The sequence below is a fragment of the Callospermophilus lateralis genome, unplaced genomic scaffold (assembly GCF_048772815.1).
Source record: "Callospermophilus lateralis isolate mCalLat2 unplaced genomic scaffold, mCalLat2.hap1 Scaffold_2084, whole genome shotgun sequence".
Classification (NCBI taxonomy): domain Eukaryota; kingdom Metazoa; phylum Chordata; class Mammalia; order Rodentia; family Sciuridae; genus Callospermophilus; species Callospermophilus lateralis.
Window position 1 is genome coordinate 146,700 of NW_027513060.1, and position 18,042 is coordinate 164,741.

Here is an 18,042-nt window from a genome sequence, read left to right on the forward strand (position 1 = left end):
TCCAGTGTGTTTTCCCCTAGCTATGGGAAATCAAACTATACCTGGGCCAGGCTATGTCCCCTGGTGTATCTGAGTTTCCCAGACTCACCAGCAGCACTCAGGCCAGCAATGTGTCCCAGAGGAGCCTCTTTTTTCTGAAAAGATAATAGCCTGGGGGGTCTTAGGTGTGGACTCCTGATCTCTCTTTATTACCCAAAATGTGATTCTGACTTCTTCCTGGAAGCCCCTCTAGTTCCAAGAGGTGAAACTGTACTTAGTCAGAGCACTGGGGGCCCAGGTTTTAGATTAAAAAGGAACCAAAAGAAGGAAGTCATGTGGGCTGTCAGAAAGGGGCTGTAGTCTCAGGACTAGAGTTTCTATCCACCCTGAAGAAGGACTTAACAACCTGTCCTTCCTGAAAATACTCAAGATACCTCCACCCTCTTAGCCTGAGCACAAATCCAGGGGAAGGCTCAAGGTCAGCAGATGGATCAGGCACCTCTGAAAGGAAATTCTAGGGCTTCTAGAAGGCAGAGATCCAACTCGGTTCTTGCAGACAGCAGGTCCCAACAGATATTGTTAGAAGGAGTCCTTAGCACAAGCCTGGGGCCTTCCCTGGTGGGGAGCCCCTGTGGTTCTGCTGCAGTCCTTCCTACTGCACCTCTTTAGGATGTACTCCTGTCAGAATGGTGGGGCTCAAGAGGCCTCCCCCACAGAGTTAAGGAGGATGCCATCAATTGTGAAGTCTTGCATGGCAGTGTTGGGGGCCAGTTAAACTTGTCCTTTCCTGAAGCCTATGGGTAACCTGGGCAGCAGGATCCTGCATAGCCCCAAAGATCTGCTTCCAAGGTTCTGGGTGCAGGGACTGGAGGATGGGCCTGGAAGGATGGAAGAAGAGGCCTGACAGATGGGGTAAAGTACCTAGCTCAGCAGTCTAGGAAAATGACTTGGGCCAGGGAGCCAGACTGTCTGGTTAAAACACCTTACTCAGTGTGTGATCTAGAACATTACTCAACCTCTCTGTGTCTCAGCTGTCCCACTTTTTTTTTTAAACCCAGGGGCACTTCACCAGTGAGCTACATCCCCAATCTTTTTTTTTTTTTTTTTTGGCAGGGGTACCAGGGATATAACTCAGGGGCACTCGACCACTGAGCCACATCCCCAGTCCAATTTTGTATTTTATTTAGAGACAGGGTCTCACTGAGTTGCTTAGTGCCTCGCCATTGCTGAGGCTGGCTTTGAACTTGTAATCCTCCTGTATCAGCCTCCCTAGCCGCTGGGATTACAGGTGTGCACCACCATGACCTGCCTCCAATCTTTTTTTATTTTGAGACAGTGTCTCACTAAGTTGCTAAGCCTGGCCTCAAACTTGGGAATCCTCCTGCCTCAGCCTCTTGAGTCACTAGGATTATAAGGTGCCACTGTGCCCGGCCAGCTCTCTGACTTCTAAGATGGGTGGACTACGAGGATTTCCATCATCAGAATGAGGACAGAGCACTTTTCTCAGTGCAGGGGTCCGGTTTTAGGTTCTGGAGGATGGGCAAGGGAGGATGGAAGAGGAGGCTCTTTGAGTGCTCAATGAATGCCACAGCAACTGTCTATCTTATCTCCTGAGCTTCCTTACCCCCAGGTCTGGCATCTGTCCCCAAAGCATGTTCTCCTTGATTCCTCTCCCTTCTCCTGACCTGTGTTAATCTGGAGCCTGGAGGGTTGAGAATAAGGCAAAAGTGGATACGATGACATGTTGTCCCTCTCCCTCATCCTCATTTCTCAGAGGAGCTTGCAAAAGGTCTGGCTGGGTCCCCTTTGAGAGACCTTCACTCAATGGCATTAGCTTCTTACATCCATACTCCTCTCCTTGGTGTCTGATAAATAGATATCAAAATGGCAGCGCGAGTGGCACAGGAAGCCTGGCCATGCCCACCCAGTGGGCAGCACGGTTCTGAAATGTCCTCACTGCAGAGGCTGGTTCTCAGGACTGTGTGAAGGGATTGAGTGGGTGGGTTCCCAGGGACTCTAAGAATGGGACTGAAGGCTCTGTCCTGTATTAAGGTTCATTCTGGGTTTGATCTACCCCTGGAACAGGCCTCTAGCAGGCTCAGCTATAGGATGGAGTGCTACAGTTCAGGGAACTCCTGCCAACCACTCCTTCCTGCCCTGAATCCCTGGTGCCCTGGGTCAGCAGGCATCTCCAAGTCTTCCCCAGGGGAAGGCTGCCTCCTTCAGCACCTTCTAAATTTAGGGCCAGGGATCTATGACTCATTCCTGAATCTGCTTTGCTAGCCTCCTCCAGGAGTGTGCTCCCACAGTATTTTTATCTTCTGCTACCTCAGACTGATTAATAAGGCCCCAGCATCCCACAAGAGCCACACACCAAGAGCTCCCTTCTCCCACTTGCCCCAGGTCAGCTCTGGCCTTCTTTTTGTCTATACCCCGCCTTCCCTGATGTTTCCACATTCCCAACTCCCTCAACCCCAACTAGAGCTCATGTGCCTGGGTGGGGTGGCCACATTGAGGTCTGGCTCAAAGCAGAACTAGGGGAAGGAGAGGTGAAGTAAAGCCCTGCCCACTCCAATTCATCTGCTGGGCAGAGCCCTCACCTGAAGTCAGAAAGCTATATACTGAACCAGAATCCTCCCTCCTCTCTGAGGCTCTCAGTGAGTTCTTGGCAGTGCTAGATTTTTGTTTCCTCCTCTATAAATAAGGGGTTCAACCAGAATTTTATTAGTCAATCATGGATCAAAGTTGAAATGACCACTGTGTCAGGCTTCCATCATCAAGCAGGGCGGTCTGGGGGTGGGGTGTCTGGCAGGCCTGTTTTCCACCCAAATTCCTCCTTGCCCCCAATCCCTGCTCCACTCAGGGGAAACACAGGCTAAGAACCTGCTGTCAGTCTTCTTGGAATTCTGCCCTACAGGGAAGAGAAGTCAGGTACAACCCCCTACCCTGAAGGGGCTGGAGAGATCCCGGGGTCAGTTCTGGTCTGTCCAGGCATGTAACATACAACTTCAGGAAAGAATTGTCTCAACTCTGGGCCTCAGGTGTGGGGAATGCATGTGGAGGTGTTAACACTGGAGACATCTCTTTCTTTGCCAGGCTCTGAGGCCAGAGGAGAATATGGGGACCTGGGTCTTCCCTTGGCTTCCAGAAGTATGAGGGGCATGGTATGGAGGAATCAGGGACATGGGCAGACCAGGGGATGCTGCATGTCTGCTGCAAGAGAACCCATTTGCAACCTGACTGTCTCAACCTGTCTTCCCGAGGAACAACAGTGGCCAGTGTTTATTAAGTGCTTATTATGTGCCTGGTGCTGTTCTGTGCACTAAACAGGTTTTAACTTAATTTATAGTTAAACCTCAAGACAGCCCTGGATAAGGCTTACCACCTCCACTTTACAGAACAACTGGAGGCTCAGAGAGGGGCAGTGACTCACCCAGAATCACTGGGAGGGCTGGTGAAAAACCAGGCAGGTCTGACTGCAATCCTGGTTTCCATTTGCTACCCCAAGGAAGCTCTTCTCAGAGTACACATTAGATACCTAATAAATGTTTGATGTCATTATTACTGCTATGTGATAAAAAAATCCCTATTCTAGTCTACTTGTCCCCCAACTCCTATGCGTCCTTAAGAGAGTCCTTTTTCTTCTTTAGTCTCAGTTTCCCTGGCTGAAAAACAGAAGCAAGTGAAGGCCCAGAGAATTAGATACTTGAAAGAGGGGAGGATCTTGGATTTCCTATTTCTATAAATAGCCAAATTGCCTTACTTGCCTGAGGAGGTCCAAACAGCAATCAAACCTCAGGATCTCCCAGTTCTTACCACAACCTACCCCTAGAACCTCTAAGAGCTCTCCAGAGGGAAACAGCTGTGTATAGCCCAGCTCTGTTACAAGATACAGAGAAAAGTTCACTTCCCTGTTGAGCAGCTGCATGATCCTGCAGGTGGCAAGTTACCACCTCTCTTCCATCTGTACTAGTGGCTCCCACAGCCTCACCTCAATGTGCATCACTTCCTCTCCTCACCACCCAGACCAGCTGGTGTATCACCTCCAGCTGCCACTGGCCCAACTGGAGTCATCTGTGCCTCTCAAGCTCAAAAACAGAGTCCAAGTCCTATCATTCCTTTCTATTTAATCTGTCCCCTTAATAGTGACACATCATCTGTCACAACTGGGCTCCTGCACTCACCTTTGTCAAGTCCCAAGAAGCATCTCCAGCAACACTGTTCTTTTCCCCCAGGATTCTCCTGATACTCCTCAGTTTCCTGCTTCTGGTGGTCACCTCAACAGAGCAGGACACTCCTCCAACAGGCCAATGTGCAGAAGCCCAGGCCCTCAGGGAAACAGTTTATTTCTCTACACCTATATCCAACAAAGACACACTGCTCCTTTGGATTCAAGGAAGGACTCCAGGCCCAAAAGTAGGAGGGTTGGGTTTCACTCTTGCTCACAGGCTGCTGAGACCTGAGGCAAGCCCCTACCCCTTTTGGCACTCTCAGTTTTGCAAATTGTAGAAAGAGGAAATGGGTCCCTCAGTCTGCAATCACCCAACTATAATAATCTTTTGCCTTTATAGACTGCTTGGGAATTTCATTTTCATCCCTGGATCTCGTTTGATTCTCCCAACAAGCTAATCCACTTATAAATGAGAAAGCTTAGGTTCCCAAGGGAACAAAAATACCCAAGTCACACAGCAAATCAAAGGCAAAGCCTGGATTAGAGCCCTGAAATCTTGGTCCTTCCCTGGTCCTTAACTTTCTGTGATGCTGGGACTCTTGCTGTGTGGCTTTCTTTGATTTGTTCCATTTGTAAAAGGACAGTGTGAGGATCTAATTAGGAGAGGCAATGAGGGGGACTGTGTTTGGGAAACCATAAAAGGCTGCAGAAAGATGACTGGACCGCTACATTACTACTTAATTGCTCTTCTCTTGGCTGAAGCGCCCCCGCGCGTCGATCCCTAGACGCTCAGACTACGCAGGCGCCCTTCAGTGTTTACAGACGCCTGAGGCCCTGCATTTGCGCGTGCGCTTCCAGCCTCCCGCCTCCCGGCCAAGCCAGAACCCTCTGGCGGCTCTTCCTCCTCAGATTAGAGCCTGCGCGCTCCAGTCCCCCTAGCGGTTGTGGCCGTTCTGTCACCACGACTCCCTGGGGACTCAGTCGGCTCCGCGTAGGTTGGGGCGTCTCCACAGCCCCAGAGCTGCGGAGATGTTAGGAGCGACGGGAGGCACAGAGTGATCACTATCTCCTCCTCACCCTATTTTCAGCATCTCAGTCGTCGTTCCACTGAACCTCAGGCGTCGATCCTAGCATCCACCGCCGCAGACACGAGACCGTAGTCAATCCCACCAGAACCTCAAAGCACCCCCGCATGGAGCTGTAGTTCGCGGTTAAGACCTTCCTGGGGCTGGAACGCTGTAAAGACTACGTTTCCCAGAAGTCCAAGAGTCAGAGTCGCAGAAGGACCCGCCGCCTGTTGGGAGTTTAGAGTTTGGGGACCTTACTGGGGTTCTGCAAGCGAACCTCAGGCTCTGAACCTGGAGTGGCGGAATCGCGTAGCTAGCGTAGGAGTGCACAAGCATTGGAAAGGATGTGTCTTAGAATACAACCCATTAGTTTGCAACTCCCACAGGGCCCCCTCCCCATCACTCCTCGGAGACTGCACTCTCAATTATCATCTTACTGCAATAATGGAAATGTTCTTTATCTGTATTATTCAATACTATAGCCATTAATCTGTGATTACTGAACACTTGACATGTGGATAAATGCCATGCATGAATTCAAATTTGTACTTAATCGAATTCATTTTGAAATTAATGTATTTTTTTTTTTAGTTGTAGATGGACACAATACCTTTATTGTATTTTTTTTTTTAAATATGGTGCTGAGGGGCTGGGGATATTGCTCAGTTGATAGAGTGCTTGCCTTGCACACATAAAGTCCTGGGTTCAATCTCTAGCACCACAAAAAACAAAAATAAAAAATAAAAATAAATAAATGTGGTGCTGAGGATGGAACCCAGTGCCTCACACGTTTTAGGTAAGCACTCTACCACTTAGGCAAGCACTAGCGCGCTCGCCTGGCATGCGTGAGGCCTGGGTTCGATCCTCAGCACCACATACAGACAAAGATGTTGTGTCCGCCAAATACTAAAAAATAAATATTAAAATTCTCTCTCCCTCTCTCTCCTCTCTCTTTAAAAAAACAAACAAACAAACAAACAAAAAACAATTCCAGCCCTCTTAATTAACTTTTATCAGTTTGCAGCTCCCTCCTCAGTTTTTGTCCCTGGAAACCTCAAAATTAGTTTGGACTGTAAAAATCTGCCCTGCTATTCATCAGGCTGAAATAACAGACACATAGAAGGTGGTATTTTATTATTATTATTATTATTTTTATTCCAGGGATTGAACTCCTCCTGTCTCAACTTCCCGATCTCCTGGGATTACAGGCGTGCGCCACCTGCCTGAAGGTGGTAAAATTAACAAGAAATATTTTTCCTAAATACATACCACAACCATAAAAATGTCCTAACAACCCTTTGCTTTAAGTGACTACTTCTTCCTTACTTAACTGAGCAGCCTTGTTTTCTAAAATTATAGGCTATTGGAAACAGCTGTTTGAATTGTTTAAACAAGAATGAAACTCTTGCCTGGGGGATCTAACTCACTAAATGGACAGAATTTACACCCGGGGCAGAGATTGAGATAAGGGGTTTCTGAACATGTGTTCTACTATAACGAGTCTGGGTGGCCCACAACTGTAATCCCACACACTTGGGAGGCTGAAGCAGGAGGATCAAAGTTCAAGGCCAACCTGGGCAATTTGGTGAGACTGGTCTCAAAATAAAAAATAAAAAGGGCTGGGGTTATAGTTCAGTGGTTAGAGTACCCTGGGATTCTATCCCCAGGGGTGCCAAAATAAATAAATAAAATTCTAAAGAAATCTACCCATATTAACTTCATTGTTTCCAAGGAAACAGTACCTTGCATCCACTTAGCAGAGCAGACCTGATGTTGACCCCTTTATACATGGCTCTGATTTGCTTGAGTCTATCACATACTGTCCAGATGTGGTTGACTAAGGCAGGTGGAGGTGCTGGGTCATGCTGCTGGAAGTGTAGACAGGCTGTATATAGTGGGCATTGTGCTGAAGGGCACAGTAGTGGGCATGTTGAGTGGCTGCAGGTGCCTGCCAACTACTTCCTGGTCCCTCTCTAGCCAAGGTTATTCTCTTTGCTATCACCATCAACCTGAGCTTTACTGACTTTGGCAGCTGTCTTCCTCACCTGCTTGTTGCTCATGCTCAGAGCTTCCCCTTCAGTCTCCTGGCTGTGGCTGTTGACAGGCACCTATCTGTGTCCCACTTGGGTGTATAATTTTAGTCACTAGGTCCTGAGCAGGGGGAAGATGGTTATTGCTGTCCTCTGGGTCTTTGCCTTTAGCTTTGGATTGACTTCATTCCTAGAGTGGAACAGTAAAGACAGTACCACAGTAAAGAAAGTCCCAAGATGAAACCATAGATGAAAGTTGCTGCTATTTAAGAATGTGGTCCTCATTAATTATATAATATATTTCAATTTCTTTTTTTAACCTTTATTTTACTTATTTATTCTTATGTGGTGCTGAGGATCGAACCCAGGGTCTCACATGTGCGAGGTAAGCACTCTACCGCTGCGCCACAACCCCAGTCCCAATATTTTAATTTCTTTGGCTGTGTCCTGCCCCCAGGGCTCATAATGTTGCTGATCAAAATCAAGGTCTTTATGGTGGCCTGCATGCAGCTTCAGCCAGCACACCAAGCTGATGGGCCACTAGAGGACCACTGTCTATCCGGAGATAACACTACCAAGTCACAGACCTTGACTGTGGGAGTTTTGCTCTGTGCTGACTGTGCCATCAGCTGTGTCACTCTTCTTCAGCCATTTTGGGCTAAGGATAAACCCAAGTGGGTAATGAACATGGCCATTCTCCTGTTATAGCCAATTCAGTTGTCAATCCCATTGCCTATGCTCCTTGAACAGAAACTTCTGCTATACTTTTCACAAAATCACCCCCAGGGGTATGTTCTTTGGCAGAATGATGTCAAAAGTGGTAATGGGTAGGACAGGACACAGCCTGCTCTCAATGTGGGCTGTGACATAGGTTGTGGCCTCTTCCAGAATAAGTCACAAACTCACAATAAACAAGGGACAGGGAATGATTGATTTTCATCATGAACGACAGCTCCACCTCAAAATTGGGAGGAGGGCTGCCTCTTTGGAGCACTTCCCTGGAGTTTCCACATATCTAGCTATATGTATGTATTAGTAAGCTCCAAGGGTTGACAAATAGATTTATGGTTCTATGCAGCTGTTCTTACTGTGTATATGATGCTGACAGTTTAAATGGATTCTGAAAGACTTTTTAAAAAAGAGTCTGCCTTGGTTATGATAGAAAATGACTAAAACTATTTAACTGTAGAACTATGTGAACTATTATAATGTGAATATTTTTAAACTTAGGGGCAATGGAAAAATAAAAGTTGGCTGTACTAAAAATGTATACTTGTTTCTAAGAAGGCAACCAGGAAAATAACAAGTACAATTCTTCAATCAAGAAACTGCCATATTGTGATTGCTTCAGCAGCAAATATATTAAAAATTGGAATGATACAGAGAGGATAGCATGGCCCCTGCACAAGAATGACAATGGCCCCTGCACAAGGATGACATATGAAGCAGTGCATATTAAAAGAAAAAAAGAGAAGCTGCTGTATTAATCTAGGGAAATAATATTCTCATAAGTTCTTAGGTAGAATTATCATCAGAAAATCATGTCAAACTGTTCTTTTTCATTTATAGAAACTACCCTTGAGGAAGAAACTGGAGAAATGGGATTCATTCTCTATAACATTCTCTCTTTAAAAACTAGGTAGTGGGCTGGGGATAGAGCTCAGTTGGTAGAGTGCTTGCCTTGCAAAGGCAAGGCCCTGGGTTTAATCACCAGCACCACAAAAAAAAAAAGAACTAGGTAGTGAATTTTATATCACAAGTTCAAACTTGGTCAAGTTATTGGACTCCCATGTATGAAAATTTTTACTAAGTAAATTTATATGAGTGCCTATTTTGGGTGAAATGAAAATAAAACTGTAAAAAAACAAAAAAACTTTACCTAATTTATGCCCCTCTCTCAAACCTACAATAATAATAAGGAAAGTAACTTTTCCTTTTATCTTTGATGGAACACTCACATGGGTCCTTTGGTGTGTTGTGAGATGAACTCACTTTTCCCAACCCCTAGATGTTTTAACCCTAGATGTTTTTAACCATTTCACACCTTTAAACTATTTCATTTTTAATTCTACATTAATTAGTTATAATATTTGGTGGGCAATTAGTTAACAACATAAAAACTGTTCATTTGCCTTAAGATTGTTACCAAAAATTTTTTTAGTGTTATTTTAGTTGTTGATAGACCCTTATTTATTCATACGCAGTGCTGAGAATCAAACCCAGTGCCTCATACATGCCAGGCAAGTGTACTACCACTGAGTCACAGCCCCTGCCCAAGATTGTTACCAATTTTTTTTACAGAAATTTAAATTTGTCTGATAAAACTTCATATAGAACACATTCAGATGGCACTAAGACTGAGAAGCCAAAGCTAGGAAAATAAAAAAGCAGCTACAATGCTATTTGTGTTCTCATGTACTGAGAATAAAGCCAACCCAATCCCAAAGGTATTATTTGTGAAAACTACTTGCAAACAGCAGTCTAAACCTTTGATGTTATCATTTAGAAACATAACATAAATATCAAGCAAAAAATAAACTTGCTGGGTTTTAAGCAGTATTATGAAGTATCTCAGACATATATTTCCAGTGTCGGGACATCCAGATCTAGCTCCTTTGGATTGTACTGGTTTCCTTATTTTTTTTTAATATTTATTTTTTAGTTATAATTGGGCACAATTCTTTTGTTTTATTTATTTATTTATTTTTTAATGTGGTGCTGAGGAACCAGGGCCTCACACAATGGTAGTCAAGCGCTCTACCGCTACAACCCAAGCTCCTGGATTCCTTTTTATGGATGTATTGTGATAAAGTAACTATTCATCCTGTCCAGCACTAGACTGCAACTTCTGGATCCAAGGGTGTGTGTATTTATCAGATGTGGCCAAATTGCCCTCCCAAGAGAGCAAATAAACCAGGTTATACTCCACCAGCTACAAATGGTGGACTCCATTTCCCATACCTGCATCAACTAATTTTAAGAAAAACAGGTTGTAGCTCATTGGTAGAGTGCTTCCTCAGCACCACACAAAAATAAATAAAATAGTGGCTGAGGAGATAGCTTCGTTGGTAGAGTGCCTTGCATGCACAAGGCCCTGGATTCAATCCCCAGTGCCACAAAAATAAATAAATAAAATAAAATAAAATAAAATATAAGGTATTGTGTTCATCTGCAACTAAAAAAAAATTGAAAAGAAAAAGAAAGAAAATTATTCATTTGCCAATCTGAAGAATAAAAGATGACTTTTCTGCCCACATCCTGCATGAGGATGGAGTGCTTAACTATCGGGTGTGTGGGCTGGCTGGGAAATAAAAGCTATGAAAGTAATATTAAGAGATTAGGGGCTTAGATATTGGCTCATTGGTAGAGCATTCGCCTAGAATGTTTGAGGCCCTGGGTTTGATCTTCAGCAATAAAGGTACTGTGTCCAACTACAACTTAAAAAATAAATATTATAAAAAAAGAGAAATTAAAGACAAAGACAAGAATTATCTATTAAAAAGCAAGGGCTAGACAGGAGAATAGCCCTGATGGGTCTGATCCTAACAAAGAGAAAAACTTGCACTTGCTTTATTTATAGCTGTACAGACCAAGGGGGATAGTAAGGAGCTTCTTCAGGAAAAACAGGATAAGAATGTGGGGGAAAAACAGTTTTTTTGTTGCTTGTCAGGTTCCGCCCATCTCCCAACTGACTGCCTTGTTTGAACCTGGAGGATGATCTGGGCTTTCGCCATCCTGGGAATTTCACCCAGGAGTTCCCAGAAAAGCAGCTTCCCTGTCTTAAGGGCTCAACCAATATCCATAGCTGATACAAGGCTTCCAAAACCTTTCATTTGAATTTTAAGCTACACTTTACTAGTTAATGTGCAATTTTATTTTCTGTGGATGACTTGTTTTTCTTCTGATAAAAATCACTGTTTCTCACCCCCACACACACCAGTTCTGGAGAACAAATCAAGGCTCACTGAACTACATCCTAGTCTTTTTTGACTTTTATTTTGAGTTGCCCAAAGTGGCCCTGAATTTGCATTCCTCCTTCCTCAGCTTCCAAATAGTTGAGTACAGATTAATGCCATTGTATCTGCTCCACTGCTCATTTTTATAGTGGGTTTCTGTTTAGTTGATTTACAAAGGTTATTTATATGTTCTGGATTTTATTACTTTTATATGTATGCTGCAAGTAGTTTCTCTCCATTTTTTTTTGTCCTTGCTTGCTTTTTTTGTAGTGCTCAGAACCCAACCCAGAGCCTCACACATGCTGCAAGTATTCACTGAGTTGCACTCTAGTCCTCTCCACCTATTGCCTCCTTTTTTTTAAAAAAAAATTTTATTTATTTTTAGTTGTAGTTGTCAATACCTTTATTTTTTTTAATGTGGTGCTGAGGATCGAACCCAGCGCCCCGCGCGCGTCAGGCGAGCACACTACTGGTTGAGCCACATCCCTAGCCCTATTGCCTCTTTTTTGACTTAGTTGATTGTGCATTTCTTTGTTTTCTTTTCTTTTGAGACTGGGGATTGAACTCAGGGGCACTTGATCACTGATCCACATCCCCAGCCCTATTTTGTATTTTATTTAGAGACAGGGTCTCACTGTTGCTGAGGCTGGCTTTGAACTTGCGATCCTCCTGCCTCAGACTCCTGAGCTTCTAGGGTTATGGGCATGTACCATGGTGCCTGGCCTGCATTTCGTTTTTGAGTGAGCTGTTTTTGCTGTTGTTTTGTGGTACTCAAGATTGAACCCACTGAGCTAAGTTCCCAGCCCTTTTCATATTCTATTTTGTGACAGGGTCTCGCTAAGTTTCCCAGGCTGGCCTCAAACTTCTGATCCTCCTGCCTTAGCCTCCTCAGCCTCAGTTGCTGGGGTTATGGATGTGCACTATCTCACTGAGATGTTTTGTTTTTGTTTTTGGTTTTGGTTTTTCCTTGAGATGGGTTCTTGCTCTCTTGCCCAGGCTGGTCTCCAATGATACTATAGCCTGAGCCTCCCAAGTAGTTGGAAGTATAGGTATGTGTTATCATACTGGCCCTGAGTGAGGATTTTTAAATTGTGGTAAAATTGTCATTTTTAACTTTTTTAAAATTTTAAATTCATTTATTTATTATAATTTGTTATACATGACAGCAGAATGCATTTAAATTCATAGTACACATATAAAGAACAATTTTTCATGTCTCTGGTTGTTCACAAAGGAGTCACACAATTTGTGTCTTCATACATGTACTTAGAGTAATAATGTCCAGCTCATTCCACCATCTTTCCTACCCCCATGCCTCCTCCCTTCCCCAAATTCCTGTTTGCCCTATCTAAAGTTCCTCCATTTCTCCCTTGATCCCCCACCCCACCCCCATTATGAATCAGCATCCACATATCAGAGAAAACATTTGGCCTTTGGTTCTTTGGGATTGGCTAACCTCAATTAGCGTAATATTCTCCAACTCCATCCATTTACCGCAAATGCCATGATTTTATTCTCTTTTAATGATGAGTAATATTCCATTGTGTATATATACCACAGTTTCTTTATCCATTCATCTACTGAAGGGCATCTAGGTTGGTTCCATAGTTTAGCTATTGTGAATTGTGCTGCTAGGTCAAATGGTGGTTCCATTCAAAGTTTTCCAAGGAATCACCATACTGCTTTCCAGATGGTTGCACCAACTAGCAGTCCCACCAGCAATGTATGAGTGTGCTTTTTCCCCCACATCCTCTTCAACACTTATTGTTGTCTGTATTCTTTTCCTTTTTTTTAATATACCTTTTTTTAAATTTTTTAAAATTTATTTTTAGTTTTCAGCGGATATAACATCTTTTTGTTTGTATGTGGTGCTGAGGATCGAACCCGGGCCACACGCCTGGCGCGCTACCACTTGAGCAACATCCCTAGCCCCAAATCTTTTTTTTTTTTAAATACTTATTTTTCAGTTTTCGGTGGACACAACATCTTTATTTTATTTTTATGTGGTGCTGAGGATGGAACCCAGGGCCTCGCATGTGCTAGACGAGCACTCTACCGCTAAGCCACAATCCCAGCCCTGTATTCTTTTTTTTTTTAATATTTATTTTTTAGTTGTAGTCGGACACAATACCTTTCTTTTTATTTATTTATTTATATGTGGTGCTGAGGATCGAACCCAGGGCCTCACGCATGTGAGGCAAGCGCTCTACTGCTGAGCCACAACCCCAGCCCTGTTGTCTGTATTCTTAATAGCTGCCATTTTGACTGGAGTGAGATGAAATCTTAGAGTAGTTTTGATTTGCATTTCTCTAATTGCTAGAGATGTTGAACATTTTTTCATATATTTGTTGATTGATTGTATATCATCTTCTGAGAAGTGTCTGTTCAGGTCCTTGGCCCATTTACTGATTGGGTTATTATTATTATTATTATTATTATTATTATTATTATTATTATTGGTGTTAAGGTTTTTGAGTTCTTTATATTACCTAGAGATTAGTGCTTTATCTACTGAGCGTATGGTAAAAATTTGTTCCCATTCTGTAGGCTCTCTATTCACCTCACTGATTGTTTCTTTTGCTGAGAAGAAGCTTTTTAGTTGGAATCCATCCCAATTATTGTCTCTTGATTTTATTTCTTGCACTATAGGAGTCTTATTAAGGAAATTGGGGCCTAATCCCACATGATAGAGATTAGGGCCTACTTCTTCCTCTATTAGATGTAGGGTCTCTGGTTTAACTCCTAGGTCCTTGATCCACTTTGAGTTGAGTTTTGTGTATGGTGACAGATAGGGATTTAATTTCATTTTGTTGCTTATGGATTTCCAGTTTTCCCAGCACCATTTGTTGAAGAGGTTATCCTTTCTCTAATATGTTTTTGGCACCTTTGTCTAGTATGAGATAACTGTATTTATGTGGGTTTGTCTCTGTGTCCTCTATTCTGTACCATTGGTCTACCAGTCTATTTTGGTGCCAATACTATGCTGTTTTCATTTAAGGTTTATTAACCTTTTTTTTTTGTTGTTGTTGTTACTGGGGAGGGAACCCAGGGGCACTTTACCAGAGAGCCACATGCTCAGCCCTTTTTATTTTTAAAATAGTTTTAAAGTTTTCTTTTTAATTTTTAAATCAGAACTTTATAATTATACATAGTAATTGGGTTCATCCCAATGAACTCATGCATGGGATTCAATTTCAGTTCACCATCCCATCCTTTTCTCTCCCCTTTTTTTTCTCCCATCCTCCTTCCCCTTCCCTGTTCCCCTTCCTCTACTCTGCTAAACTTCCTTTTGCTCATCTATTTATTTATGTTTGATTGGTTCTTTTTACTTCTACATAAAAGTGAGGTTCCCTGTGGTATATTTATATGTGCACAAAATTCATTCGGCATTGCCTCCCTTTTCTCATCCCTCCACTCTGCTTTTTGATCTAATACACTGCTGACCTTCCCTTTATCTTTATGATATCCAATCCTTTCCTCCTCATTTTCTTTATTTTACTTTAGCTTCTTCATGAGAGAAAACATTTGACCTTTGAGTTTCTGAGTTTGGCCTATTTAATTTAGCATGATGTTTTCCATTTCCATCCATTTACCAGCAAATTTCATTCTTCTTTATCTCAGTCCTTTTTATTTGAGAAAGGGTCTCTTGCTTAATTGTTGAGTCTGGTCTCAAACTTGTTATCCTCCTGGCTCAGCCTCCTGAATCGCGTGGAATTACAGGCGTGGGATTCCATACTTGGCTCAAATCCTTGCTTTTGATTCTTGTGGATATATACCTAGGAGTGGAATTGCTAGATCATATGATTCTTGTATGTTCACCCTTCTGAGAAACTTCCAAACTGTTTTCCACAGAAACGTATTACCATACATTTCTACCAGCAGTGCATGAGAGTTCCATTTTTCTCTACATACTTGCTAACACTTTTTTCCCTTATTGTATCCATCCTAGTAGGTGTAAGGTGGCATCTTGTTGTATTTTATTTGCATCTCCCAAATGACTAGTAATGTCAACATGTGCTCACTGGCCATCTGCTTATGCTGTTTGGAAAAATATCTATTCATATCTTTTCCTCATTTTTTTTAATTGGGTGTTGCTGTGTTGACTTTTAGGAGTTCTTTATGTATTCCTGATAATAGCCCTTATCCAATTATATTTGCAAATATTTTCTCCTGTTCTGTAGATTTTCTTTCCTTCTTTCTATTTTATTTAGTATTATTTTTTTATCTTTTAAAAAGTTTTTTAGTTGTAATTGGATACAATACCTTTATTTTATTTATTTTTATGTGCTGCTGAGGCTCAAACCCAGCACCTTGCATGTGCTAGATGAGCACTCTACCACTGAGCCACAATCCCAGCCCCTATTTTTTTTTAATTTTATTTTTTGCAATGGTGGGGATTGAACCCTGGGCTTTGAGCATGCTAGGCAAGCACTCTACCACTGAGCCACAACCTCAGCTCTGTATTTTAAGTGAATTTTATAATACATTCTGTCATATTCTAAAGATGGAAAATATTTTCAGTAGAAGCCAATCACTTCTTTATTATATAATATTCAGATATAACACAACTAGCCAGATGTGATGGCTCTTGCCTATAATCCCAGTGATTTGGGAGACCAAGGTAGAAGAATTGCAAGTTCGAGGCCAGCCTCAGCAACTCAGCAAGGCCCTGACTCAAAAAAAAAAAAAAATTAAAAAGGAGATGTGACTCAGTGGTTAAGTACACTGGGTTCAATCCCTGGTACCAAAATAATAATAACAATAAAAACAGCTTGTTGCACCTCATAGCTGGGCTAATACACCCTCCAATGTGCATTTTCTAAGTATCTGAGAGTTAGCTAATCCTAAAATAAATTGATCACTTTCACTAACTGACCTAGGCCTCCACAGGTACTGTGTCCTTTGACTGGGCATGCCTTTTGGTGATTGTTACTACCAACCTGCAACAGAAATAGTCATGTGAAATATTCAGGCCAGGCCTGGGTTGGTGGGAGGGATGCAGATACCTGGGACTCAGGCCTTATCCCAAGAGGAATTCCATAGACCACAGCATAGTTTTCCCTGGGGAGGTGAAGAGATGTACTAGCTTGACAGGAAGTTGTTCCAAAGATCAGGCACAGCATATGCAAAGGCCACAAGGGCCCAAGGAGCCCAGTTTATTGTGATTTTAAAGCACTGTGCTGGTTTATCACTAGCCTTTACTACTTTCCAAGTTCTGTGACCCATCCCCATTAGAATTTCAACAGACCTGTCACCTCCAAGGCCCAGAAAGCTACCTGACATTGCCTAATTTCTCTTTTTGTTTCACTGAGAGGACCACCTTCTGGGTCTTCCCCAGTATTTCCCAGGGTAAGGCTGGCCCAGTGAAGCGCTCTTTTGATTCCTCACCCAAGCCTGTGTTCTGAGAGCTCTGGATAGGCCAGAGACAATTTTATCACGTTCCATGAAATCCACGATACACTGTCAAGTGTACCCACAAGTGATGTCTCTACTCCTCCAGAGGCTGCCCAAACAAGTTAACTCTTGGACCCTGATTCAGGATACTGGGCTACTGGCCAGCTCAGCCATTTACTCCATAAAACCTCAGGCAAACAAACCTCTTGTTTCTTTGGATCAAGGGGGTTTCCGAGATTAAAACAGCTGCATCCCCTTTTAATTTAATTAACTAATTTATTTTTATTTTGTTTTTGGTACTGTAGATTGAACCCAGGGTGCTGAGCAACATCCCCAATCCTTTTGAGTCAGGGTCTCCTCTTGAGACAGGATCTTTTTTTTTTTTTTTATGGTGCAGAGGATTGAACCCAGGGTCTTATGCATGTGAGGCAAGCACTATACCAACTGAAATATAGCCCTAGCCCCAGAGAGACACGGTCTTGCTAAATTGCTGAGACTGGCCTTGAACTTGGAATCCTCCTGCTTCAGCCTCCAGAATCACTGGCATTACAGTCTTGTGCCACCGCGCCCAGCTTGCATCCCTTTAATCTTAGGGACCTAAACTGTCTGTGACCAACTGGGCCCCTAAACCTTGTTCCCTTCCATAGGCAGTTCTGACTCCTGACCTAGCAGCCCTCAACCCATGGGAATTTTTATGTCGTCAAACTTCTGAGGACTGCCCCCCCCCCGCGTCCCACCCCCGGCCGAGAATCTTTTTTTCTCTCCTCTGGCCAACTCAAAAGTCATCATCTCCGGAAAGAAGGATTTCTTCCCTTCTGTCTCTTCCTCCTCTGTGCTTCTGTCATGCTGTGGGTGCCCTGTGTCTGCGTACACCCAAGAGACCGGGTGTAACCCAGCTAGGGAGAGTCTTGGTCGCGAGGCGGCGTTCCTTCCAGGAACACTTGTCTGCCCCTGCAATGAGTTATGGCATCTGTGACACCAGCCTGGATCCCTACAGCCCAAAGCATCCTCCGGACGGAAGAAAATAAAAAGACTCTTGTTCTCTAAGCATCCTTCACTTTAGAATTGAGTCCCGGCGCGTTTGGGTCAAGGAAGAACGCTGGACTTGGCCTTGGAGGCCCCGCCTCCGGAGCGCGCCAACAGGCAAAGGGGTAGCTGACCCAGGGCCTCGATTCTGGTCCCAACTTATTACCCCTGACAGCAAGAGGAGCACCCTGTGAGGCAAAAATTTTCTGGTGGGGCCCCAGCGGCGCAGACTTGCGGCAGCTTCCCCCGAGGAGTGCGCTCAGTTCCTCCATCCCTATCAAGCCCTTGGTACGGCCGGGGATTCCCCGCCACCGCCCGACCCCGACGTCCTGGAGTCCCCGAGAGGCCCCGCCCCCGCCCCTGCAGCGCCTGCTACCGAGTGCCGCGCCCAGGGCACTGGCTGGAGACCCGGCTATAAG

At 43.7% G+C, this 18,042-nt stretch overlaps 1 non-coding gene across 1 annotated transcript; it reads left to right on the top strand.

Annotated features, from left to right (window-relative positions):
* The first annotated feature begins 8,589 nt into the window (after nt 1–8,589).
* On the top strand, nt 8,590–8,693 carry LOC143640376 (U6 spliceosomal RNA). Its single transcript, XR_013154920.1, has one exon. It is a non-coding gene; the product is annotated as a U6 spliceosomal RNA (small nuclear RNA).
* The last annotated feature ends 9,349 nt before the right edge of the window (nt 8,694–18,042 follow it).